Genomic DNA, 26969 nt, shown 5'->3' with positions numbered 1-26969 from the left:
GAAAATCACCTTTACAGTTGTCCAAATGAAGCTCTTAGCAATGCATATATACTAATTAAAAAATTAAGTTTTGATATACTTTTGACATTTGCAAAATATATTTATGGAACATGATCTTTACTTAATATCTGAATGATTTTTAGCATAAAAAGAAAAAAAATCATAATTTTGACCCATATCATGTGTTGTTGGCTATTGCTACAAATATACCCGTGCTACCTAAGACTGGTTTTGTGGTCAAGGGTCACATACAGATATTGTAAAAAAAAAAAAATATATATATGTACTGCATTAATATGAAGAAATGTGTGTTAATTTTTACAGGTGTTTTATTTTGAATTTTTGCACTACATTGCATTGTATTTTACGGTTCGGAAAAATATAAATGGTCCATATATCACTGCATAATATCCTGGCAGAAACTTAAGATTACATTTTTAAAGACATTTTAAAAATCTGTAAAAATATGGCACAAAATACTGTTTTAATAATATTCTTTCCCCCTTCATTGTACTTTATGTCCATAAAATTACTATCTAATATCCTAGCAGAAATGTACTATTTCTTTTTATGAAAATAAATAAAAATTACAAAAAACAACAAATTTACTACAACTTTAAGCAGAATTTAACTTTAACTAATTCAAATGAAAACATAATTTAAACTATCTTACTTGTATATTGTATTTTTTTTCTTCATTTTTAAAATATTTTATGTATAATTGTATTCGTAATTTTAAAATTCTACCTTTTGTATTTAATTTTACCTGTTATGCACCAAGGGTCCGAGAGTAACACAGTTTCAATTTTCTATATGTCCTGTACATGTGGCAGAATTGACAATAAAGCTGACTTTTTTTGACTTGACTATTAATATTTGACACTAAAATACATAGTTACAAAAATAAATAATAATAAATACTGATAATCTTCTGCCAGGACATTATCTAGTAGTTTTATTGACATTTCCATTAGTCCATAAACCCTAAAACAACTCAATGAAGTGCAAAATTTAAAATACAGGTAAAATCAATACAGAAAATTATTTCATATCAGTACAATACAATGTGGTTTCAGGTTCTGTGCTTGGTCATTTTTCAAGTTTTAGACCATTTTTAATCACATTTTTAGTTTGAATTTGATTACAAAAATACTAGCTGGATGATAACACCACTGAATTCAGTGATAAAGTGACTTTAACTGACAACTGAGTGTTTACTATTGAGCTTTTGCATTACACTCTTTTCCTATTTAATACTGTAGCTGCTTTGACAAAATCTGTATTGTTAAAAGTGCTATAGAAACAAAGGTGCCTTGACTTGAGGATCAGTTTCATTCTAGCATCATTTTAAAAATGAGCAAAATGCAAATCATTCACTAGAACATGGAAATATTACAAAAGCATTTTATTTCAGCCAAATGAAATACATCCTAGAATGCTGTCACTGCCATGATAGAGTATACATATTACAATTATAATCATATTTCATTATCTTTAAGGGGAGACACTGCAGGCAAAAATGCTGTTTTTTCATGCATTTTGGACGTTTTGGTGTTTCATAAAGTGTTTTTTCAGACTAGTGGAAAGAAAACACCCAAAAGACACTGTTAAGTGTTTCTTTTATAGCACTTTATCTATTTGTGTCAATAGATTTCAATTACAATACATATTTTTAAAGGCCAAGAGTTTTTTTCAGTAGCACTTACACACACCACACTTTACATTTTTATTCCTGTCTATATTCTGAAGGTTTTTACAGAGGGATTTGTTCATATATAATTTGCTTGATTTTATACAACATTTTATTCCCCCAAAAATGGTAAAAAATAAATAAATAAATAAATAAATAAATAAATAAATAAATACATTGTTTTCTGTCTGTTCTAAGTTTTTTTTTTCAGAATTATGAGATACCCAAAATGTAAAAACATTTGACTCTAATATATATAAAAAAAATAACAAGAATTTGAAAACTGACTTCATCCAGTGTATACATTTTTGTACTAGAAATGTAAGCACATATTTCATTAAATTATTCCTCATTTGCATATTTAAACCTAACATTTTAGAAAACTTGTAATACAAAAAATGTTTGCAATTATCAATGTAATCATTTAAGTGAGTAAGTAAGCTGATAACTATTAGTTATTGTTTTTACCCTATTCACCTGCAGTGTCTCACCTTAAATGTCTAATTTCTTTGCTCTCTGAAGATATAGCAAAAGCAATGCATAGAATGAAAAACATGGAGAGAGACTAAAGCAAATGTCAGACGGGGAAGAAAGCAGGACACATTCCACTGCTCTCACTCACTCACTCACTCACATCTCGTCTCTCACACCTCCACTAAGTGTTCCTCAATTGTGGCTCGCTGCAGCGTCTCTCTGACTGCACTAATGAAAAGAGGGAGGAGGGGCCGGCTGAAAGCGCTTAAAGAGAAGAACCTTTAACACAACACACACACGTGCCTGTTCACCCGCCGCTGCCCTTGCATCACTCCTCTAATGGCTGTCAAATTACCATCACCCAAACAAGACAATTAATTTGTCTCCAGCCTCTACGCTACATTCTGTAGGCAGTCACTTTCCTCTCTAGCTCTGTCACAGGACAGAGATTACATGTAAATAAAGTTCATGGCTGGAGGACAGAAGACTTACAGTACAGGAGGAAACTGGAAAATGTGATGCTACTGTGCAACAAGACAAGACTGAGATTGCATTGATAAACAGTGTTAGCAATCATCTAGTTTGATGTGTCACATTCAAAGTGCGATTCAAACAAGGGTCAATGACAAATAAGTGTGTCCATTATAAAGAAATAGAAAATTATTTTACAAATCTAGTTCATTATGTTTGAAGAAATGTACGGTGCAACCAGTGTAGGGGGTAAGGCATTACAAGTAACTCAAGTTACGTAATAATATAGTAACTAGTAAAGTAATGCATTACCTTTTAATTGACAAGAAAATATCTGAGTTACTTTTCAAATAAGTAACGCCAGTTACGTTTCCCCATTTATTGATTAAAAGCTCTCCTGTCCCCACGTTGAGAGAAGAAGAGTACGATGTTACTTTAGTTCTAGAATAAATGTGAACATGCATTATAATTCATCTCACTCACTAAACAAACAGATACACTGAAATTCAACGCAAACCTGCAATAATTAAATATGTTAAATAATACAAATATCCTTTATGTATTTAATCCCATTTTATTAACCGATGTCTTTGCTGCCGACCTTCAATGATCCAATTCATCCGTACTAATAAGCCAAAATTATTTAAGATAATCTAACATTTGTTTTCCTTTTTTTATTGCTGAAGAGTTGACATTTTTTCTTCTGCGGTCTACTGGACAGACGTCAATTTACTTTTCTCTTTAGGCTGAGGCTTTTGGTGTGAAAAGGCTTTTACATTTGCCAAAAATATAACTTTTTATATTAAAAAAACAAACAAGCAAGCCCTGCTCAGATTCAAAAAGTAACGCAAAAGCAACGTAACACATTACCTTCCATAAAAAGTAACTAAGTAACATAATTAGTTAGTTCTTTTAGGGAGTAACTCAATATTGTAATGCATTACTTTTAAAACTAACGTTTCATCTTTTTTTTTTTTTTTGATATGTACATTTATTGTGTATGAAATTCAGAATTACTGAATATATTTTGAGACAAAGGTCTTGCTAATGATTTCCGTCCATGTCCAAACTAATTGCCATCAGCTGTTTTTCAATAACTGCAAAATTTGTAACAGTATGTTTTTTGTGTTTTCTGTACAGCTGCTTTGCAACAATTTGTATCGTGAAAAGCGCTAAACTACGGTGCCCGCCAGGGGACACCTTCGGTTCACTTATGTTTGTCGTGGCCACGACATAATATCATGTTCCCACGAGTTTATATGTCGTGGCCACGACAAACATAAGTGAACCGAAGGTTCCCATGTAGATATTAATTCGTGGGAACCTCATTTTAACTCGTGGGAACGTCATATTATGTTGTGGCCACGAGATCATTTTGTCGAGGTAACGACATCCTTATGGCCACGACTTCTTATGTTGAGGAAACAACATGCATTTCTCGAGGCCACGAGTTTAATACATAAACAAACCTGCGTGACCATAGTAACCCAGGATTAGCCTATCAGAGATAGGTTTATTAATATTTTATTTTTAATTAAGAAATTATTATATTAATTGTTACAGAAATTGTTACAATATTAAATTATTATATTAACAGTGGGCGAAGCTGTATATGCGAATGCTGATGCTGTCTGTGCGCGATGTAGACATTTTATGCATCCCAGTCTTATCCATTATCTCCTCTTTCCGTAATATTTGTAGGCTATTATTAGTTTATATTCGTTATTTTCCCCTTCATTTCGATCTCTTAACTTAACGTTCTGAATGTAGGTTCTATACCTGGGATTTTTTACTGGAATGCAGTTCAAAGGCTGAATTGAACATATATTGTATTTTATTTAGTCTAATTAATAGACAAATATAGTGTTTCAGTGAGAGTGAATTATTCACGTAGTTTCATTTGGAAATCATTTATCGTCACACCGTAAAATAGGCCTACATGACATTCCTTCTATTAACTGATCGTCTTTTTTCCGTATTTGTATTATTATTATTATTATTATCGTCACCATTATTATAATTATTATTATTATTATTGTATATATTTTTATTTTCATTTATATTCGTTTCACTGCGTGAATGATTCATTCGTCAGTGAAGAATATTATATAGTCTAGTCTATTAGATGAAACAAAATAAAAATATGTTCAATCCAACCTTTAAACTACATTCCAGTCAAAATCAGTCATGTCAAGCATTTACAGTATATTCCATAAAGAGATGAAAATGAAGGGGGAAAACAAATATAAACGAAAATAAAAAATATATAGGCCTACAATAATAGGCTAATTATAATAATTAATAATAATTATAATAATGATGACGATAATAATAATACAAATACGGAAAAAAGACGATCAATTAATAGAATTCAAGGAATGTCATGTAGGCTTATTTTATGGTGTGACGATAAATGATTTCCAAATGAAACTACGTGAATAATTCACTCTTCACTGAAATACTATATTTGTCTATTAATTAGACTAAATAAAATAGAGTATATGTTAAATTCAGCCTTTGAACTGTAAAATTCCCAGTCATAGAACCTACATTCATAACGTTAAGGAGATCGAAATGAAGGGGAAAATTACGAATATAAACGAATAATAAAAATATTACGGAAAGAGGAGGATCAGTTAATGGAGATGCATAAAATGTTTCCTGTAGGACTATTTTATTTGATGTACTTTATGTAATATTTATTCATAATAAACTTTTTAATATAGGTCATAGCCTATAGTCTACATCGCACACAGACAGCACTGGCATATACAGCTTCGCCCATTGTTAATATAATAATTTAATATTGTATTAATTTCTGTAACAATTAATATAATAATTTCTTAATTAAAAATAAAATATGAATAAACCTATCTCTGATAATCCTGGGTTACTATGGTCATGCAGGTTTGTTTATGTATTAAACTCGTGGCCTCGAGAAATGCATGTTGTTTCCTCAACATAAGAAGTCGTGGCCACGAGAAATGGATCTCGTTCCCTCATCATCGCATCTTGTGGCCACGACATAAGGATGTCGTTACCTCGACAAAATGATCTCGAGGCCACGACATAATATTACGTTCCCACAAGTTAATATGTCGTGGCCACGAATTAATATCTCGTGGCCACGACAAACATAAGTGAACCGAAGGTGTCCCCTGGCGGGCACCGTACTAAACATATAAACTTGAATTGAATTAAATTGAATTGAATTGAATAATCACAAAATTTATAATGAAACCATCATATTCGAAAATATGACATTAATGACATTAATCATGTTATATAATACAACAGCACATTTATTGTTAACATTGAAGCCATAATGAATTATGTGAACTTATTTAATTAAAAAAGGCTTTTAGAAACTTTACTTTTTAAATATATATTTGTAAAATTGAACATATTTTGATGTCAGTTTATTTACAGAACAAAATGGCCTGCACTACTTTTCTTGTTTTTGTTTTAATTCATTTTAATTACATTTTTGTTTTATTTTTTTTAATAAAATGTAAATTACATAACATTTTCAATCATAGACTATAGTGAAGAGCACATTTTTCTCAAGGTATATGTATTTTTTTATATTTTTTATTTATTTGTATTTGTATTATTTATTAATTTTATTATTTATTATTTTTATTATGTATTATTTTATTTTATTTATTTTGTCTGTAATGTGTTGCAACCATCAAATAAAAAGTATTATTCTATTATTTATATTTTCTTTACACCTTAAAAGTGAGCATTTCTTATATTATTAGGTTTCTTGTGATATTATTAGGTAACAGTATTACGTATTATAACACTTAATTACTATTTTCATTAATAAAGTCACCATGAAACCATTTATTTTAATTAAAAAAAAAAGTTATTATTAATAATCATTTATCTTTGCCCTCGTAATCTGTAATCAAAAACACTAAGGTCCCTCCCCCTCTTCCCTAATGGCGCGTGGGACGATATTCCCTCCCTCCAGCAAACTGTCACTCACAGCAGATCGCAGCAATTAGCAAACGACAACCATTCAATCAATTCCCAGTAGACCAAATCACATCCCGGCCTGCATTTCTTCTTGTTGCTGATGCGTTTTCACTTGGATATGCAACACAATAGGGAAGAAAAGACAATTGCAATTTCTGTTTCATGCTGACTTTAATCAATACTGTTGGCTCTGTGAAGAATTGCATTCCTATTATGTTCCTCTATTGTAAGTTGCTTTGGATAAAAATGTCTGTAAACTATTATTTAAAACACACACACACAGTTTTTTGTATTTTTTTAACAAAACAGTTGAGTGACTCATTCAGTGATACCTTATAAAGACTGTCGTATCCTACTGGCTTAAAAAAATGCTGCAATGGTCAGCACTGATGCATTGCAGTATTGACCACGAAGCATTCTTCAGAACTCCCGCATAATGATAAGCAGCTCGTAAACTTCTGCTGAAGCTCATTTTATATAGGTGGACACTCTTGAAACTGAGAAAAATAATAATTGCAACATCGTAAATAATGATAGCGGCATGAACATTCAGTTTCATATTTTTTTAACATATAATTTAAATGCAGAGACTGGCAATCCCAGGAGGCCTGCATAGTTGTACATTTAAATGCTGACAGCTAAACACTATCATAATGTGTTTAGGCTAACGCTAGCTAGCTAGCCATACTTCTCTTCATCGCATTCTTGATAATCAGTAACTTGCCTTCATAGTCATGAACACATTTTTAAAATCTTGTAATACTTTAAAGCCATTGTTATTTTTAAACTCTACAGCTGTGCAATAAAACTCACTTTAAATATTTAAAAAATGTCTTTTCATGGAAAACAATGTCTTTTTAAGATGAAAACGACATGAAATGACTCATATAACCAGAAGATGGCAGCAGAGGATCAATCATTGTCTGCAGCTGCCATTTCAACTCCATAGTTTTTTCAAGACATCTTGCTTTTCGATTTATTATAAAATTACTAGTATAATAAATTGTAATACTTTCACAGCACTGAAGTACATAATATTGCAAGTGCAAAAAGAAAAAATAAATAAATACATAAGCTCAGACACAAACAGCCTAAGGGTGAATTATTCAAATACCTATACATAGTTCACTACAAATTAAATAAGTTAAATATTAATGGTATAAGGATGAAATGCACTTAATATGAATCGATATGAATTTGAAATATTTTATATAATTTCTATTAATCCAGCCAAAATATCTAAAAATTATGAAATCAAGAAGGATTTTCTAGACAAGGAAAATATTTTTCTTGTTTTCAGAAAAACAAGTCAAAATTAAGTGATTTTTGCTTAGAATAAACTAAATAATCTGTCAGTGGGGTAAGAAAAAAAATCTTATTTCAAACAGAAAACAAGATTATTTTTCTGAAAACAAGACAATAATTTTTACCTCTTGATTTAAGATTTTTTAGATATTTTGGCTGGATATAAGAAGGGCGAAGCAAGAAAAGCATTTTTTTTTTTTTTTGCAATGTAATTACTAAAGTTTAATGCTAAATTATCATAATATCATTTGGTTAACTGATGCTAAGCATACTTTCAGATATTTAAAAAAAGTGTGGCATTAAGCTATATATATATATATATATATATATATATATATACATATATCAATATCAAATATATCATTATACACTGCAAAAAAATGCTTTTCTTACTTAGATTTTTAGTCTTGTTTTCAGCCAAAATATCTCAAAATTCTTAAATCAAGAAGGGTTTTCTAGACAAGTAAAAAAAAATCTTGTTTTCAGAAAAAAAAAACAAGTCAAAATGAAGTGCATTTTTTCTTGAAACAAGCTAAATAATCTGCCAATGGGGTAAGAAAAATAATCTAGTTTTTCTGTTTGAAATAAGATTTTTTTTTTTCTTTACCCCATTGGCAGATTATTTAGCTTGTTTTGAGCAAAAACTCACTTAATTTTGACTTGTTTTTTCTAAAAACAAGACAATATTTTTTACTATAATCTTCTTAATTTAAAAAATTTACGACATTTTGACTGGATACAAGACAAAAAAATCTAAGTAAGAAAAATATTTTTTGCAGTGTAGCAAATATTTAATATTAGTCTGGTGAGTAAACTAAAAAATGTGTAGCCAATGGCGATTCTATTGACAAGTTGTCCATTGAGGGTTGATAATATATAAAATAATTTATTGAATTTTATAGGTGTCTCTCACATTGTTTCACAGCAACATTAAAATAGTGTAGATTAGTGTACAATGTTTTATATAAAAAAAAAATAATTCATTTATTTGGTGTCCATTTCATTAATTTAACGTATTTAACAAAATTTAAATTTAAATTTAATATTTTATAATTAATATTTTTAAAAAGTAACAAAATAGTTACTTTCCCTGATAATTAGTTACTTTTATAATGATGTAAGGTACTGACAGTAGGTACTATATGTGAGAAGTAACTAGTAACTATTACTAATTACTTTAAAGTGTGTCTAGCTGACCAGTTGGATAACCTCATTTTATGTTACAGTTTAATATTTTTATTGTGTCAAACCATTGTACCCAGACACCCCGCCTAACAGCAGCACTTCTAATCCACAGAGAGCATCCAACTCATGATTGAGTTTTATTCTGTCGCAACATTTGGCCGTATTCCCAGTCAGAACTGGGTGTTTTCGATGGTTTTCCCAAGCTGTGGTGAAACTAGTGTGTGAAAGCTCTGCTGTAGAAGGTGGAGGTTGAAAAATGGAGGGTTTTCCAACACTTAATGTGTCTTTAATGTGTCCCCTGACTCCTCACTTTAACAGGGGGACATGGGTTCTCTTACCTCTGCCCGCCGCACAGGAAGTGTGAGTGGATGGTCATCCAGAAAACCACAGCTGCCTGAACTCTAGCCGAATATCTCTGTCTCTGAGTCTGATGTGTGTATTTAATCATGTGTTTGTGTTCATCTGTGTCAGTTTGTTGGTGTGGTTCTTACAGAGCTCCCAAGATAATGGACAAATATTTCTGCATCATTCTTATAAACTGTTGTCATATTATATGCACACAGAAACTCAGAGGTGTTCACAACAACCTGTCAAAATGAGATTTCAGTTTTAACTTGAAATTGTGACAGAAATATGTTACTATTGTACAGTAGTATGCACTTCTCAAAGTAATAATAAAATTATTGAAACTTTATTTTTAAAGAAATAGTCACACTATTTTTTATTCATGTTTTAATTTTTACAGTAAACCTCCAAAAATTAAAGGGAATTGATACATTTTCATTTGATTACATTTCAAAATATTTTATGCCTTTTTTTTTTTTGTGCCACAATTTTTGATAATTCATTTGTATGAAATCATACATCCATAAAAATTAAAAAGAAATAACAGAATTTCAGAAACAAAAAATAACAGAAGTAAAAAATGCTCATGGCCATATTATTGTAAACATTTTATTAATATATTAAGTTGTTAACGTTATTTATAAATTCAATTGATTGACGAATGCTTTTAGATTTTATGAAACCATTAAAAAAAAAAAAATCCAAAAAAAATAGAAAAAGAAAACACTGAATATGAGAACAATAAATCAGAATTCGGGTGAAAAAAAAAAAACATTTAATTTGTCCCTAAAAATATATTTTTTTAATAAGCTGTTGTTAATTTGAATGAGATTTATGATTTCAAATAATTTGACATGCTTTTTGATTTTATTACAATTTAATTTAACCATTAAAACTATTAAAAGTCCAGAAGAATTCAGCATAATTCAACATTTTTCTTTCAAATTTTAGAAAAACCGAAGTTCCAATGGCATCAAGAGTACAAATTGTAGTAAGCATATAATCACTGTTATAACAAACAATCTATTTAATCCCACTGGTCACAATTGTGACCGTAAAAAAGATTTTCATTTTAAAAGCTGATGTTTCAGTGCACTTCTTGCAAATATGGAAAAAAATAAAGGGTCTCAATTAAATATGTGCAGTTTCACATGGTTAGTGCAAATTGTCACATGACCAGAGCAGTTTATTTCCTGTTTGCACCATGAGACGTTGATGTTTGCATAAAAGCAATAAGGCTAGTAAAGTATGTTAACATAAAGATATGCCAAAGATTTTTGGTACACAATATCTCTGAGGTGTCTAGTATCAATATGTGACCCTGGACCACAAAACCAGTCATAAGGTTAAATTTGACAAAACTGAGATATACACATCATATGAAAGCTCAATAAATAAGCTTTCTATTGATGTATGGTTTGTTAGGATAGGACAATATTTGGCCGAGATACATCTGTTTGAAAATCAGGAAACTGAGGATGCAAAAAAATCAAAATACTGAGAAAATCACCTTTAAAGTTGTCCAAATTAGGTTCTTAACAATGCATATTACTAATCAAAAACTGCATTTTGATATATTTACAGTAGGAATTTTACAAAAAATCTTCTTGGAACATGATCTTTACTTGATTTCCTAATGATTTTTGGCATAAAAGAAAAATCAATAATTTTGACCCATGCAATGTATCTTTGGCTATTGCTACAAATATACCCCAGCGACTTAAGACTGATTTTGTGGTCCAGGGTCACATATATAAATTCACATATATTCAGTTTTGTTGAGTGGTGTCATAGAATGAGTAAACATGTTGATGGTTACAATTGTGAGCGGTGGGATAACAGTGAACTTAGGTTTACAATATAAATCCAATGCAGTTGTTGGTGAAGATTGCCCTTAAATGTTGCAATACTGCACTAAATCAAAAGTTTAAATATCACAAATAAGTTACAATATGGATGTTGCAATACTGGTAGCACTAATTTAACAATTTGATGATATATTTTACGATAAAGTAACAATTTTTAAATACGTTGATGATTATATTTTTTTTTTGTCTATTATCTTGGTATTCCTTTTAATATTGTATAAGGGTTTTTTATGCATAATAGTAACCCTAGAATGTGATCAAACAGTTTAAAATAGCTGGGTTAAGATATATAACCATTTTTATGAATGCAGACATATGTTAATTCAGTATATACATTATCCCACCGCTCGCAATTGTGAACGACTATAAAACACAATTGTTCCAAAAAAAAAAAAAAAAAAAAAATCCAAAAATAATTATCGATTGTTTCAAAGGGTTACTAAATACAAATGATTTGGATATTTTCATGACTGGGAAAAAATTAAAAGGGTTAAGGTAGGCCTCTGAAAATCACTGTCACTGGCCCCAAAAAGCCTGAGAAAAACCTCAAAAACCACGGTCATAGAAAACTTATACCCTATGCTTGTTATTTTCTTGATTAACACATTTAATTCTGTGAGCCTGAAGTCCATTGCTTAAATTCTCAAAACTCTCAAAATTTTCTGAACACCAATGTTAATTTCTTACCCCAAGTAACAGTACGCTACAGTAAGGCTAAAACAAAGATTTATATTCAGAGCTGTCAGTTCAGTTTGACAGGAAATTTCAGGCTTCCATCATTTGTCCTTGTGTGTTTATGTCATGTCTGTAGCAAAGAATAGAAGATCTGACTACTATGGTGGCAAATAAATTGCTTGCATGCTAAGACAACATATTGAAGGATTTCTTATTACTAACAGTGCAGCTTGGTGTAACCAGTCAGGCACTTACCATTAAAATTAAAATATCACATTTCAAACAATACACCAAACTAGATTGTTACATTTCCTGGAGGAAATGTGAGCACTTGCCCATGCAAAACTCACCCCCACAGTTGGGTGTTTGCCAGGGCTAAAGGCAAGATGAAGTAAATGGTATGGATCATTCGTCATTTGCAATGGCAACTGGTGCCCTTCTAATTTACAACAGTTGAAATAAATGTTAAATACTGATAAATTATAAAATGTTTGCATATTTGTATTTTGTGCTTTGTGTTAAAAGTGACAATCATGTTTTAAAATACACATTTAGTTTGAAATGTTAACACAAAATCTAAAAATACTCTTTTAAAATATATATGAAATTTTCTCTAAAGTTACATGAAAATCAAAAACAAGTTGTGTTCCAAATGTGAGGTTGAGGTCTCAAAAAAGTAAGATTTTGTTTGGGTGCAGTACCAAACATTTCCACTATACTGCAAAAAAATAAAAAATAAAAAATAAAATGCTTTTCTTATTTAGATTTTTTGTCTTGTTTCCAGCCAAAATATCTAAAAATTCTTAAATCAAGAAGGATTTTCTATAGGAGTAAAAAATTAGAGAAAAAAGTCAAAATTAAATGTGTTTTTGCTTGAAACAAGCAAAATAATCTGCCAATAGTGTAAGCAAAAATAATAATTTTGTTTGAAATAAGACATTTTGGTAACACTTTACAATAAGGTTCATTAGTTAAACATTAGTTAATGTATTAACTAACATGAACTAACCATGAGCAATACATTTGTTACTGTATTTACTAATCTTTATTAACATTAGTTAACGGAAATACAGTTGTTCATTGTTTGTTCATGTTAGTTCACACTGCATTAACTAATGTTAACAAAATTTTAATAATGTATTAGTAAATGTTGAAATTAACATTAACAAAGATTAATAAATGCTGTATAAGTCCAGTTCATTATTAGCTCATGTTAACTAATGTGGTTAACTAATGTTAACTAATGAACCTTATTGTAAAGTGTTACCGACATTTTTTCTTACTCCATTGGCAGATCTTTTTTCTAAGCAAAAACTCACTTAATTTTGACTTGTTTTTTTCTGAAGACAAGAAAATTATTTTTACTCGTCCAGAAAATCCATCTTGATTAAAGAATTTTTAGATATTTTGGCTAAAACAAGATTTAAAAAAAGCTTTTTTTGCAGTGTACATAAAATTTGCTTCCTATACTGCAAAAAATGCTTTTCTTACTTAGATTTTTGTCTTGTTTCCAGCCAAAATATCTAAAAATTCTTACACCAAGAAGGATTTAAAAATCTTATTTCAAACAGAAAACAAGATTATTTTTTCTTACCCCACTGGCAGATTATTTTGCTTGTTTCAAGCAAAAACACACTTAATTTTGACTTGATTTTTTCTGAAAACCAGACAATTATTTTTACTCTTCTAGAAAATCCTTCTTGATTTAAGAATTTTTAGATATTTTGGCTGGACAAAAATCCAAGTAAGAAAAGCATTTTTTTGCAGTATATACATTTCCAATGCAGTTATTTTCAATCACGAATAGTACAAGTGTGAATAATAATTATTATTATTATTATTTTACAAATACCAAAACGTTAACAAGATAAAGTTAAACATTCTAAAAAAAAAAAAAAAAGAATTAACATACAATACATACAATACATTTTATTTTGTACAAATTCTTCCTCTCGTTCACCACTCTAATCGAAGCATGGCCTGTAATGATTTCTCTTAGGAGAATATACACATAAATTGTCTTCTCTTCATGCTTTATGTATCATTTGCTATATTTAGCTGTCAATCATCCAAGAGGGAAATGCTGATTGAATGACCGAACGTATTGAGGATGCTTAACTGTCCAAATATGAGCAGCACAGCTGTGTGTTGAGGAAAGGTATAAACTAAACAGACTTCACAAACTCAGTCGAAGGTAATACAGTCTTTTTCCTCTAGTTGAAAGTCGGATGTCCATTGTTATGATGAAGCGTTATTGTTGATGAGCTGCTATCTGTTGCAGAACAGCGTCTTCTGCAGAGACACCAGCAGTTTGTGAAAGACAGATTGTGTATCAACATGACAAAACCGGTATTAATTCGAAGGGCTATAAAAACATTGAGACAGGTCTCAGAGACGTATTGTTTTGGAAAAGCAGAGACAATGAATCCAGGAGTGACACAGTCATTGTGTACAGTAACTCAGTACCTCAGCAATAACACACTGTATATGTTTATACTGCTATCTCATACCACACACACACACACACACACACACACACACACACAGACTCAAAAGTCACTAATTAAAAACTAAATAAATATGTGGAAAGACTGTGATAACCTTAGGTTACATAAATCTTATGATTATGATGCTTGTTGCATATTGTTTGGAAACTGTGTAGATATAAACCCACTAAGAGACTTCAAGACAATATAAAAAAAATAAAAAAAACAGAATTACAGCTTAATTTACTTTCCTAATATTTTTTCTAATTTCTTATTGTCAATGAATCATTGCACATTACTAAGACAAAAATGACCCCCTCCCAACAATCATGTGCCCTACATAATTTCTATCAATTCCTAATGGATAATATCAAATCTGACCTTTTTTTCCTATTTCAATATCCTGTTGTCATTTTAATGACTAAAATGTACTGGTGGAAACTTTTTTTCAACATGCGAAATACGTACCAATAACTGTATATCACTGCAGTTTCCAACAGAAATGAACACTAGAGGTGGTAAAACAGCAAGCACTTGTAATCATTTTCATACACAGTCATGCTTAGAGCTGCATATGTTTCATTTTTGGGATATAAAAAGCTTGCTTGGTAGTTCAGCCGGCACAGAATTGGACTTAGAATGCTAAATTGTTGGGTACAAATCCTGTGAAAAACATGACTCACGATGAAAAAGCTAAAAGATGAGAGATTGAAAAACAAGCTAAAACGGAACTTGCAATTTTACGTCTTTGCTTTTGTTCATACTGAAACACAAAACCAACGTCACGTAAAACATACCATGTGTATGTTCATCTGTTCCGGAGAAAAACAAACAAACACTCTTTTAGCGCCACTTAGTGGACATTTGACATTGAATATATCACGAAGCATACATGGCGGTACGTATTTCGTGTCTTGTGAAAAAGTTCCCACAGGTACGTTTTCGCCATAAGATCAGGTTGGCTTTTACACAACACCATTTTCAACTAAAAAACAGAAATTAGCCGTTCATTTACACGATAACGTTTTGGGGGCTTGAAAACGCAAACTTTCGAAAAAGCTAATTTTGAAAGTAATACCATTATTGTCTCCATGTGAACTACAAAACCATGAATTCAATGTGAAAACAGGTCATTTGTATGTGTATTAAATGTTCAGTCTATACACTCTTAAAAATAAAAGTGCTTCACCATGCCATAGAAGAACCTTTTTGTCTAAACGGTTCCATAAAGAACCTTTAACATCTGAAGAACCTTTCTGTTTCACAAAAAGCTCTTTGTGGCAAATAAGGTTCTTCAGATTATAAAAAGGTAAGTAAGAAATGGTTCTTTAAAGAACCTTCGACTGAATGGTTCTTTGTGGAACCAAAAATGGTTCTTCTATGGCATCACTTAAAGAACCTCTTGAAGCACCTTTATTTTTAAGAGTATTTGTGCAAGATTCTTTACAAAGTCACACCGCCAACTGCTGTCCTGGCATGTATGATACGGCATTTTCGTGAATCCATGTGAACAGAAATTGTTGTGACAAAGTTGTCGTCTGTTTTGAACTCTTTTCAAAAATGCAAATACAAAATGCGTTTGTCAGTTTCTAGTACATCTGTCACGGTTTACGGGATCACTTTCTCCTCTTTTGCTGTGTGTGTGTGTGTGTGCTCAGGTGTCTGTGTGTTTGTGGGTGTGGCTGTTTGTGTCGAGCTGATCGGATTCAGCTGTGGCTCATTACCACCTCTATTTAAGATCAGCTCTGTCCTGTCCCCATTGTCAGATCGTTTGGTGTTGTTTCCAGTTCGGATCGTTCCTGTTTCCCTCCTGGTCTCCCTGTGCTGGAATTCGCTTGTCTGGACCTTGACGCTTCTGCTCCGGATCACCGCCTGGGTTGTCCACTGATCCTGCGTCACCAGTCAGCCGTTCCTGGACTCTCCAGCCTTCTGACCCTCTCTATTCTCTCTGTTCCTCAAATAAACAGTTTTATTTGCATCTAGCTTGTGAATCCTCTCGCTCTGTTCTCACAGATCTGACAGAACGATCTGACCAAATATGGATTCAGCTGATGCGCCCACGCTGGGAAGTTTCCTAACAGCCACCAATGCTCGGATGGATTTTCAAGAGGAACAGATGTTGACTACAGGACGTGCCATTCAGGCGCTGGTGACGCAGGTATCCGAGCTCACCACCCAGATTCAACAACTGTCATTGCCCACTGCGCCCACCCCACCACCGCCTCCCCCGCCCGCTTCGGAGGCTCGCAGCACCAACGAGCCCCGCCTACCCACGCCAGAAGTCTACACGGGTGAGCCTAATCTCTGTAGAGCGTTCTTAACTAAGTGCTCTATGTATTTTTCACTGCAGCCCATCACCTTCGCTTCAGAGCAGTCGAGAGTGGCCTTGGTGTTAACGCTACTCTCTGGTCGGGCCGCTCAGTGGGGGATGGCGGTGTGGGAGAATCGACATCCCTGCTGTGCCTCGTTCCAAACGCTATCTGGGGAAATGAGACGGGTTTTCGACCGCACCGTCATGGGACGCGAAGCGGCCAGTGTGCTGGCGGATTTACGACAGGGGGATCGCTCTGTATCTGACTACTCCATTGAATTCCGCACACTGGCCGCTGAATGCAAATGGAACGAGGCGGCGCAGTGGGACATGTTTTTGCATGGGTTGGCTGACCGTGTTCAAAGAGAGATCTTCACCCTCGAGCTTCCCGTGGATTTGGATGGACTCATTTCCCTGGCCCTTCGGGTGGATTCCCGCCTCCAGCGCTGCGATCAGCTGAAGCGTCTCTCTTCGCCGTTGGAGTTTCCGGTCCATTCCATCAACTCAACGGGCAACACGGTCAGCCCCGCATTCGATCAAGAACCCATGCAGGTGGGTAGAGCTCGGCTCTCCCGGGAGGAGCGGGATCGTAGAAGATCAAAGGGGCTCTGCATGTACTGTGGTTCGGCGGGACACTTCCTAGCTAACTGTCCGTTAAAAGACAAAGCCCGACAGTAGAACGTGGGTTACTGTCGGGCGGTCTTTCTCATAGCAACCCATCGTCCATGACTCTCCTCCCGGTGAGACTTCAGTGGGCAACTCACTTCAAGAACTGCGAGGCCTTACTGGATTCCGGAGCAGAAGGTAATTTTATGGACTGTAATTTTGCCCTTCTGCTTCAGGTTCCCATCATCCCACTCCAGTCCAAAATATCTGTCAACGCCTTGGATGGACAATCACTCCCATGCATCACCCACACCACGGCACCCATCACTATGGTTACGTCCGGCAACCACAGGGAGGAGATCGCCTTTCTCCTTACTACCTCCCCTTTGATTCCGGTCGTGCTGGGGCACCCGTGGTTGGCTCACCACAACCCTAAAGTGGATTGGGGCCTGAATTCCGTCTCTTCATGGGAGGAGACCTGTTTCTCCAATTGTCTTATGTCTGCCTGTCCATCTGTGTCTTGTTCTTTGTTGCAGGAGGAGTCAGTGAACCTGTCAAACGTGCCCCTGGAGTACCTCAACCTGAAGGAAGTGTTCAGTAAGTCCAGAGCCGCTTCTCTCCCTCCGCATCGTCCCTATGACTGTGCTATAGAGTTACTGCCAGGTACGTCTCCGCCCAAGGGCAAGTTATACTCACTTTCTGCTCCTGAGAGGGAGGCCATGGAGAAATATATTTCTGATTCTCTGGCAGCCGGGCTCATTCGTCCTTCCTCTTCACCCGCGGGGGCAGGGTTCTTTTTTGTCAAAAAGAAGGATGGCTCCCTGCAGCCTTGTATTGACTACCGAGGGCTGAATAACATCACGGTAAAGAATACTTATCCTTTGCCTTTGATGTCTTCAGCCTTCGAGAGGTTACAGGGAGCCTCTATTTTTACTAAATTGGATTTGCGCAATGCCTATCATTTGGTCCGCATTAGGAAGGGGGATGAGTGGAAGACCGCTTTTAACACCCCCAGAGGGCACTTTGAATATCTGGTCATGCCCTTCGGCTTGTCCAACTCGCCCGCGGTCTTTCAAGCCCTCGTTAATGACGTGCTGAGAGATATGGTCGATCAGTTCATTTATGTCTACCTGGACGACATATTGATTTTTTCCTCTTCTCTCCAGGAACACGTTCAGCACGTCAGGCGAGTGCTCCAGAGGCTGCTAGAGAATGGGCTTTTTGTCAAGGCGGAGAAATGCGTTTTTCATGCACAGTCTGTTCCATTCCTAGGGTACATTGTTTCGTCCGAGGGAATACGCATGGACCCCGACAAGGTTAAGGCTGTGGTGAATTGGCCAACCCCTGATTCCCGCAAGGCCCTGCAGAGGTTTCTGGGGTTCGCCAATTTCTACCGACGTTTCATTCGTAATTTCAGCCAACTAGCCGCGCCTCTGACTGCCTTAACCTCCCCCAGAACGGCGTTCAGGTGGTCGGATGCGGCTGACGCCGCATTCTCCAACCTCAAGAGCCGCTTCGTTTCGGCCCCTATTCTTGTTGCCCCTGATCCTACACGCCAGTTTGTGGTGGAGGTTGACGCGTCAGAGGTGGGGGTAGGTGCGGTCCTGTCCCAGCGTTCTTCCTCGGACGACAAGATGCACCCTTGCGCGTATTTTTCACATCGTATGTCCACTGCCGAGCAAAACTACGATATTGGTAACAGAGAGCTGTTGGCGGTTAAGCTAGCGTTGGAGGAGTGGCGTCACTGGTTAGAGGGTTCGGGGGTACCCTTTATCGTCTGGACCGATCATAAGAACCTCGAGTACATCAGGTACGCCAAACGTCTCAACTCCAGGCAGGCTCGGTGGTCCCTTTTTTTCGGTCGTTTCGATTTTTCCATCTCCTATCGCCCAGGGTCTAAGAACATCAAGCCCGACGCGCTATCTCGTGTTTTCGATCGTTCAGAACGCCCGTCCACTCCCGAGCGCATTGTTTCGGAGAGACTTGTTATTTCTACTCTCACTTGGGAAGTGGAAGCTAAGGTCCGCGCAGCCTTAGAAGGGGTAACGCCTCCGCCCGGGGGACCACCGAGTCGGTTGTTTGTGCCGGAGAGATTACGGTCAGACGTTATCCGGTGGGCCCATTGTTCCAACGTAGCTTGCCATCCAGGGATTAATCGTACCAGGTTTCTAGTTAAACAGAGGTTTTGGTGGCCATCTATAGCCCGCGATACCCAGGATTTTGTTTTGGCTTGTTCAGTCTGCGCGCGTACTAAGACTTCCAATCGTCCCCCAGAAGGGTTACTTCAGCCGCTGTCGGTCCCTTCGAGACCCTGGTCCCATATCGCACTCGATTTTGTCTCTGGTCTCCCACCCTCCCAGGGCAACACGGTTGTTTTGACCGTAGTGGACCGGTTCTCGAAGGCGGCCCATTTTATTCCTTTACCCAAATTACCTTCTGCTAAGGAGACAGCGGCTACTGTCGTGAATCACGTCTTTCGCATTCATGGCCTCCCAATTGACGTGGTTTCCGACAGGGGTCCCCAGTTTACCTCCAGTTTCTGGAAAGAGTTCTGTCATCTCTTGGGGGCGACTGTTAGTCTGTCTTCCGGGTTCCATCCGCAGAGCATAGGGCAGACTGAGAGGGCAAATCAGGATCTTGAGAGGGTCTTACGGTGTTTGGTCTCTCAGAACCCGTCTTCCTGGAGCCAACAGCTCTCATGGGTTGAGTACGCACATAACTCGTTACCAGTTTCGTCCACGGGCCTTTCACCGTTCGAGTGTAGTATAGGTTACCAGCCACCTATTTTTCCCAGTCTGAATTCCGAAGTCGCGGTTCCTTCCGCCCACGCCTTCGTCCAGAGGTGCCAGCGCACCTGGAGAAGAGCCCGTGAGACTCTTCTCCAGGTGAGAGCTCGCACCAAGGTTCAGGCTGATCGCCACCGGTCTAAACCTCCCGTATACGTCGTTGGTCAAAAAGTGTGGCTTTCTTCTAGTAACATTCCTCTTCGCTCCGTTTCTAACAAATTAGCACCCAAATTCATAGGCCCATTCACTGTCACCAAGATTCTTAGTCCGGTGGCAGTCCGCCTCAAACTTCCTCCGGCGTACAGGAGAATTCATCCCGTCTTTCACGTTTCCAAAATTAAACCCGTTTTTCATTCACCCATTAACCCGCCTACCCCTGTTCCCCCACTGCCGCGTCTTGTAGATGGGGAACTTACTTATTCGGTTCGTCGCATTCTGGACTCGAGACGGAGGGGACGAGGAATTCAGTACTTGGTGGACTGGGAAGGTTACGGTCCGGAGGAGAGAAGTTGGGTTCCGGCTAGGGACATCCTGGATCACTCCCTTATTGATGATTACAATCTACGGGTAGGTTCCTCTGAGAGCGCCAGGAGGCGCTCCTAGGAGGAGGGGTACTGTCACGGTTTACGGGATCACTTTCTCCTCTTTTGCTGTGTGTGTGTGTGTGTGCTCAGGTGTCTGTGTGTTTGTGGGTGTGGCTGTTTGTGTCGAGCTGATCGGATTCAGCTGCGGCTCATTACCACCTCTATTTAAGATCAGCTCTGTCCTGTCCCCATTGTCAGATCGTTTGGTGTTGTTTCCAGTTCGGATCGTTCCTGTTTCCCTCCTGGTCTCCCTGTGCTGGAATTCGCTCGTCTGGACCTTGACGCTTCTGCTCCGGATCACCGCCTGGGTTGTCCACTGATCCTGCGTCACCAGTCAGCCGTTCCTGGACTCTCCAGCCTTCTGACCCTCTCTATTCTCTCTGTTCCTCAAATAAACAGTTTTATTTGCATCTAGCTTGTGAATCCTCTCGCTCTGTTCTCACAGATCTGACAACATCGTTGTCGTGTAAACACACCCTCAGATATTCATCACATTACCCAAGTAAAGTGGGTTGTGACCACAGTTTTAATGTTAATTGAAGCATATAAATAAAATATTACTTGTATTTTTTTATTAGTACGGGTATCCTCAAATGTTTAATGCAGCACCAGATTTTTCCCAGTTAACTTTAAGATTGTGTTTAGCCAACAGTTGTGACCCTGGACCACAAAAAGACTTAAGTAGCACAGGTTTATTTGTGCCAATAGCCAACAATACATTGTATGGGTCAAAATTATAGATTTTTCTTTTATGCCAAAAATCATTAGGATATTAAGTAAAGATCATGTTCCATGAAGATATTTTGTAAATTTCCTACCGTTAACATATCCAAACTTTTGATTAGTAATATGCATTGCTAAGAACTTCATTTGGACAACTTTAAAGGCGATTTTCTCAATATTTCAATTTTTTTTGCACCCTCAGATTCCAGATTTTCAAATATTGTCCTATCGTAACAAACCAAACATAAATGGAAAGCTTATTTATTCAATCCCAATTTTCCAAAAATTGACCCTTATGACTGGTTTTGTGGTCCCGAGTCACAATTGTGAAAGGACATTAAATGGGCAATAAAAAAGTGCATTTGTGTATTATTATAGTAGCTTTTGAATTCAGTTCTGTACTCTCTTATAATATTCGCAAGAGGTGACATATTCTGAGGTAACGTAAAAGAACTGGGTCCTGGGTAAATTGATTCATTTTATCATTGCAGAGATGCTTACTAAGAAAACACTGTTTTTATGCAGTGAGAGATGTTCTGATGATATTTGATGAAATCTGATCTGTTGTAGTCATACACAGTTCATTGTTGTAGGAGTATCTAGTTAGATTATCCATCATCCGAATTAGTCATCACTCATCTGTGCATCATGCTGTTAACAGGTATCATTACTGAGATTCAGAGCTTTAATTCTTACAGTTGTTCAGCACTAAACCTCAAGAATACTAATGCTACTAATGCTTAAGCATCACAGATTTCAGGTGGAAATTAGGTGAAGATAGTTGCAGTGATAAGTTCCCTCTGTATAGGATATTTGCCCAGGATTTAACAGACACTAGATATTTTCTCTGGCAAATATGGCTAACACAATACAATACCATTATATCATATAATGTAGATTGTATGCAATATATGTAACCATTTACATCATATGAATTTGAGGTACTAAATCACACAAAACAAACATAGAGAGCACCCTCCATGAAAAGTTCTTTTTTCTCCTTTAAGGCAATTATTGAGGATGCTTTCATCTCTAGGCATATATTTAAATGACACAAGCAGTCGTGGCATAAATTAATATGTATATCAGTGTGGGGGACAATCTAATAACTCACCTGTCAGGCTTTCCCCAGATGAGTGAGAAAAAACACTTATGAAATAACTATCAAATGTTTTCCACCATGGCTGCGCTTTTCTAAAAAAAGAAATTGCAGGCAAAATGTCCCACTGGTGAAATCACTTCTATGGTGAAATGAGCGACAGGAGTATTGGGTTAGATTCCTGTTTGGATTTAGTAAACCATAAAAGCTATTATGAACCCTTATAATAGCTCTTATGCATTTAATGGACACTCTAATGTTACGCTCTCTTCTGTTCCCGTCAGCGTTATGATGTGAAGATCTTGGCTAAATGTGAGCACTTCTCTGGTGGATTGATAAGGGTTCTTGCAGAAATTAAAGGTATAGTTCACCCAAAATTTAAAACTCTGTCATATTTACGCACCTTCATGTCATTTTCACAGATGAAAGAGAGTCACGCAGGTTTGAAACAACATTTTTGGGTTCATGCAAACATATTTGGCCATATGCTTTTATAAGGCTTATTCAGAAGACATCCTTAAAGCATGCTTTCGCATACTTTTATAATATACACTCTTAAAAATAAAGGTGCTTCAAAAGGTTCTTCAAGCAATGCCATAGAAGAACCATTTTTAGTTTCACAAAGAACCATTCAGTCAAAGGTTCTTTTTACAATCTGAAGAACCTTGTTTGCCATAAAGAACCTTTTGTGAAACAGAAAGGTTCTTCAGATGTTAAAGGTTATTTATGGAACCATTTAGACAAACAGGTTCTTCTTTGGCATCGTGAAGCACCTTTATTTTTAAGAGTGTACTTTAAAAGAATTATATGCACATTTAATTTTTTTGCTGTACTCTTGCTGTTGAAAACATTCTGTTTAAGTGTTGATTTAACATTTTCATTTCTGAAACACTGACATATACAAAAAAAGATATTGCTGTTAGTTAGATATTTTATATGCGAGTAGTTTGACTACTTTACATTGTGAATAGCTTGTATTATAGCTTGTGAAGCTTCAGTCTTAAAGTATCTTCCCAACGTGAGGCACACATTGAGGCATTTACAATGAACGTCAGCCCTGTATGTGTATGACTATGAATGCCTTTGGCTAAGGGTTATATTGTCGTGTGTATGTGTGATAGAGTATTATATGTGTGGGAGGGTGAAGCCTGGAGAATATTGCACAGAATGTTCACAGTCTTGCATACAGTGGCGGTTCCAGCTTGAATGGTGCCTTGGGCAGAAAAAAAAAACCTGTGAATTTTATTCAGATATTTGAAACAACACAAATAAATAAGCATAACATTTAAAACTATGTAAATATAAATATATGTATATACCAAAATACAATATCAAAAAGAATATAAACAAATTGTAGAATATGTAAATACAATGAAAAAAAGATAATTGAATTATTACACAGGCAGTGCAGATTTAGTAGCACTGTTGCCTCACAGCAAGTAGCTTCTTGATTCGTGGCTGAACCTGGAGGCCTTTCTAAATGGAGTTTGCATGTTCTCCATGTGTTGCTGTGGATTTCCATTACTATCTAAAGACATGCAGTACAGGTGAACTGATGCTACTAAACTGTAGGTGTAAGTGTGTTTGTGTTAGCCTGCAATGTTAACTTGTCATCCAGCCATACACAGAACAAGAGGGTTTGGAGAATGCATAGAATTAAAATCTTGTAATAGACAAATAGAATAACTAGAAGAGAACCTGTTTATTACACTATTGCTCTTCAAACAAAATCAGCCTTGGTGGTGTACAGACTGATCGTACATAAATCTTAAAGGTTTCACACAAACCAGTGGCGTTAAAAGGGCCACACCCAGACCCATCTCCACCCGGTGGCCTTAGAAAAACAGTGAATGGTGGGCAATATGCTTTTAAAGTGATAAATATAGGAGAAAGTCATTTATATGTACCAAACATCTTGCTGCCAGCTGGTGGCACTATGACTATAACTGAATATTGGGATGTAGATGTCTTCAGGCCAACACTTTTATCAAACTTGTGAAGTTTGGTGCAGATTGAACATGGTATGTTTGAGTTAGTGTGAAACATGACATATCCTGTTGCCAACAGGTGGCGCTATGAGTATAACTGAATATGGGTATGTGTTTAGACCAGGGGCCTCATTTATAAAGACTTGCGTAGAAACCATCCTTGATTTTATCTAAGAACTTTTCTGATTTGATCGTAAGAGTGATTCAGAGAAAACGAACGTACCACGAAATCCATGCATACGCCAGTCATTCGGCTATAAATCACAAATGATCGTGGAATTGTGTGCAGCTGAATGTTCCGCCGTCGAAACGCCCTGCTTAATTAATTAACATATAAAATGAGCTCATTCCTAAAGCAAAAACTCTGTGACAATGGCAAGTAAAAAAGAGCGCAAGAAATCAAATTATAGTGAGGCTGAACTATCTGCAATACCAGGCATTACCACAAGGAAACGGTCGTACGCCAAGCTGGAATCTGACGTGGAGATAAGTACTTTTCCACGTCAAAGACGGTTTTTATAAATCTGTACTTTGACGTGGATTTGATCGTACGAACACTCTAAGATCAAATCAGTGCGTAAGAAAGTTTTATAAATGAGGCCCCAGGACTCGAAATTTGTCAGGCTGCCACAGACATGCCCTTCAGATTTTATTTCACAAAGGGCATAGATTACACTGACAAAAATTGTTGATCTGATCAAATATCTAGGAGGAGTATGTTAAAATACAACGCCTGAAAATGTCAAAAATTACACAAAATTTTAATAAAAAATAAAAAATAACTGACTTCCTATTGGGCTTATTTGTAGTTATTGGTGCGTTACATGTGTCTACTGTATTTTGTTCATGTACTTGAAATGTAACTCGAAGGGCACTTTGTTGAATGCTTATAGGTGGCACTATCAAGCCAATTTTTCCACACCCACTTTTCTGAAATCTATATCAGATGTCAATTTTTGCCACTTCTGACATGTGTGCAAAGTTTCAGAAGTTTTCAAGCATTTTTACACCCTCAAAAATGTGATTCATTCTGAAGAAGAAGAAACAGAGCAATTTCAAGAGGGTCCTTGCACCGCGGAGCTTGGGCCCTAACAAAACGTATTCTCAAGGCTTGTTAAAATTATGGTTGAACCACTAAAGTCACATGGACTGCTTTGTCTATGTTTTGGTACCTTTCTAGACCTTGAACGTGGTGTGAACCTTTCTGTCTATGAAGGGTCACAGAACTCTCAGATTTAATCAAAAATATCTTAATTTGTCTTACAGGTTTGAAACAGCAGAGTTTTTTGTAACACTTTATTTTAAGGTTGAATTTTCACTATTAACTAGTCACTTATTAGCATGCGTATTACAAACACATTGGCTGTTTATTAGTATTTATTAGGCAACATGAATGCCTTATTTTTCATGACCATATTCTAGATCCCTTAAACCTGACCCAGTACCTAAACTTAACAAAAACCTTACTAATCATTAACAAGCAGCAAATTAGGAGTTTATTGAGGAAAAACTCCTACTTAATAGTGAATATATGTTTCCTATTCTAAAGTGTTACCGAATTTTCATTTTTGTGTGAATTATCCCTTTAACATACTGGCTGTGTATTAGTACTTTTAAAGCACATATTAATGCCTTATTCTGCATGATCATATTCTACATCCCTTCCAATACCTAAACTTAACAACTACCTTACTAACTATTAATAAGCAGCAAATTGGGAGTTTGCTGAGGCAAAAAAATCTTAGTTAATAGTGAGAACTTAAAATAAAGTTTGACCTAAACAGTTGTTTGAACAACTGAACAATTGCAACTAGCAACATAACTCACATTTGATATTTTGTGCAATTTTGTGTATTTTCTTGTTTGAGTCACTTTTAGCATAATATAAAAAGTTGCTAAATTTAGTAACAAAATTGCTAAATTGACAAATCATGGAATGTTTGTCATTTAAAATAAGAACCTAAACAAAGAAAGACGTGTGCGTCTCACATTATTCCTATGGAAGTTTGGTTTCTTTCCACACCTGGCAATTATCTGCAATACAAAAAAACTCTTGTTGGCCCTGCTGGTCTGATTTAATGTTTATTCATATGTTTGTGCCCATACTCAAACAAATCACCCCTGCCTGAGTCTCCCATGCAGCCCTAATGTATTCATGGTGAGAGAAATTAATTAGGCACCAATTACAACATGCTAATGGGTACGCTTTGCCTTTTTGCTGCGCCTGGCTCTGTTCTGTAATCTGTAAAGTTGATTCATATACAACAGCGTGGAACCGATTTACTATTATTCTGCTTTTATCAAATATATTAGAAAGAGGAGAAGAGCATGGAAGTGAACCAACAATCTGTCATGAGTGAGTCCAATATGAACAGTGTTGGGGAAAGTT

Source organism: Garra rufa, chromosome 14 (assembly GCF_049309525.1).
Source record: "Garra rufa chromosome 14, GarRuf1.0, whole genome shotgun sequence".
Classification (NCBI taxonomy): Eukaryota; Metazoa; Chordata; class Actinopteri; order Cypriniformes; family Cyprinidae; genus Garra; species Garra rufa.
The sequence above is the reverse complement of the archived record's forward strand: the minus strand, read 5'-3'. Positions refer to the sequence as shown.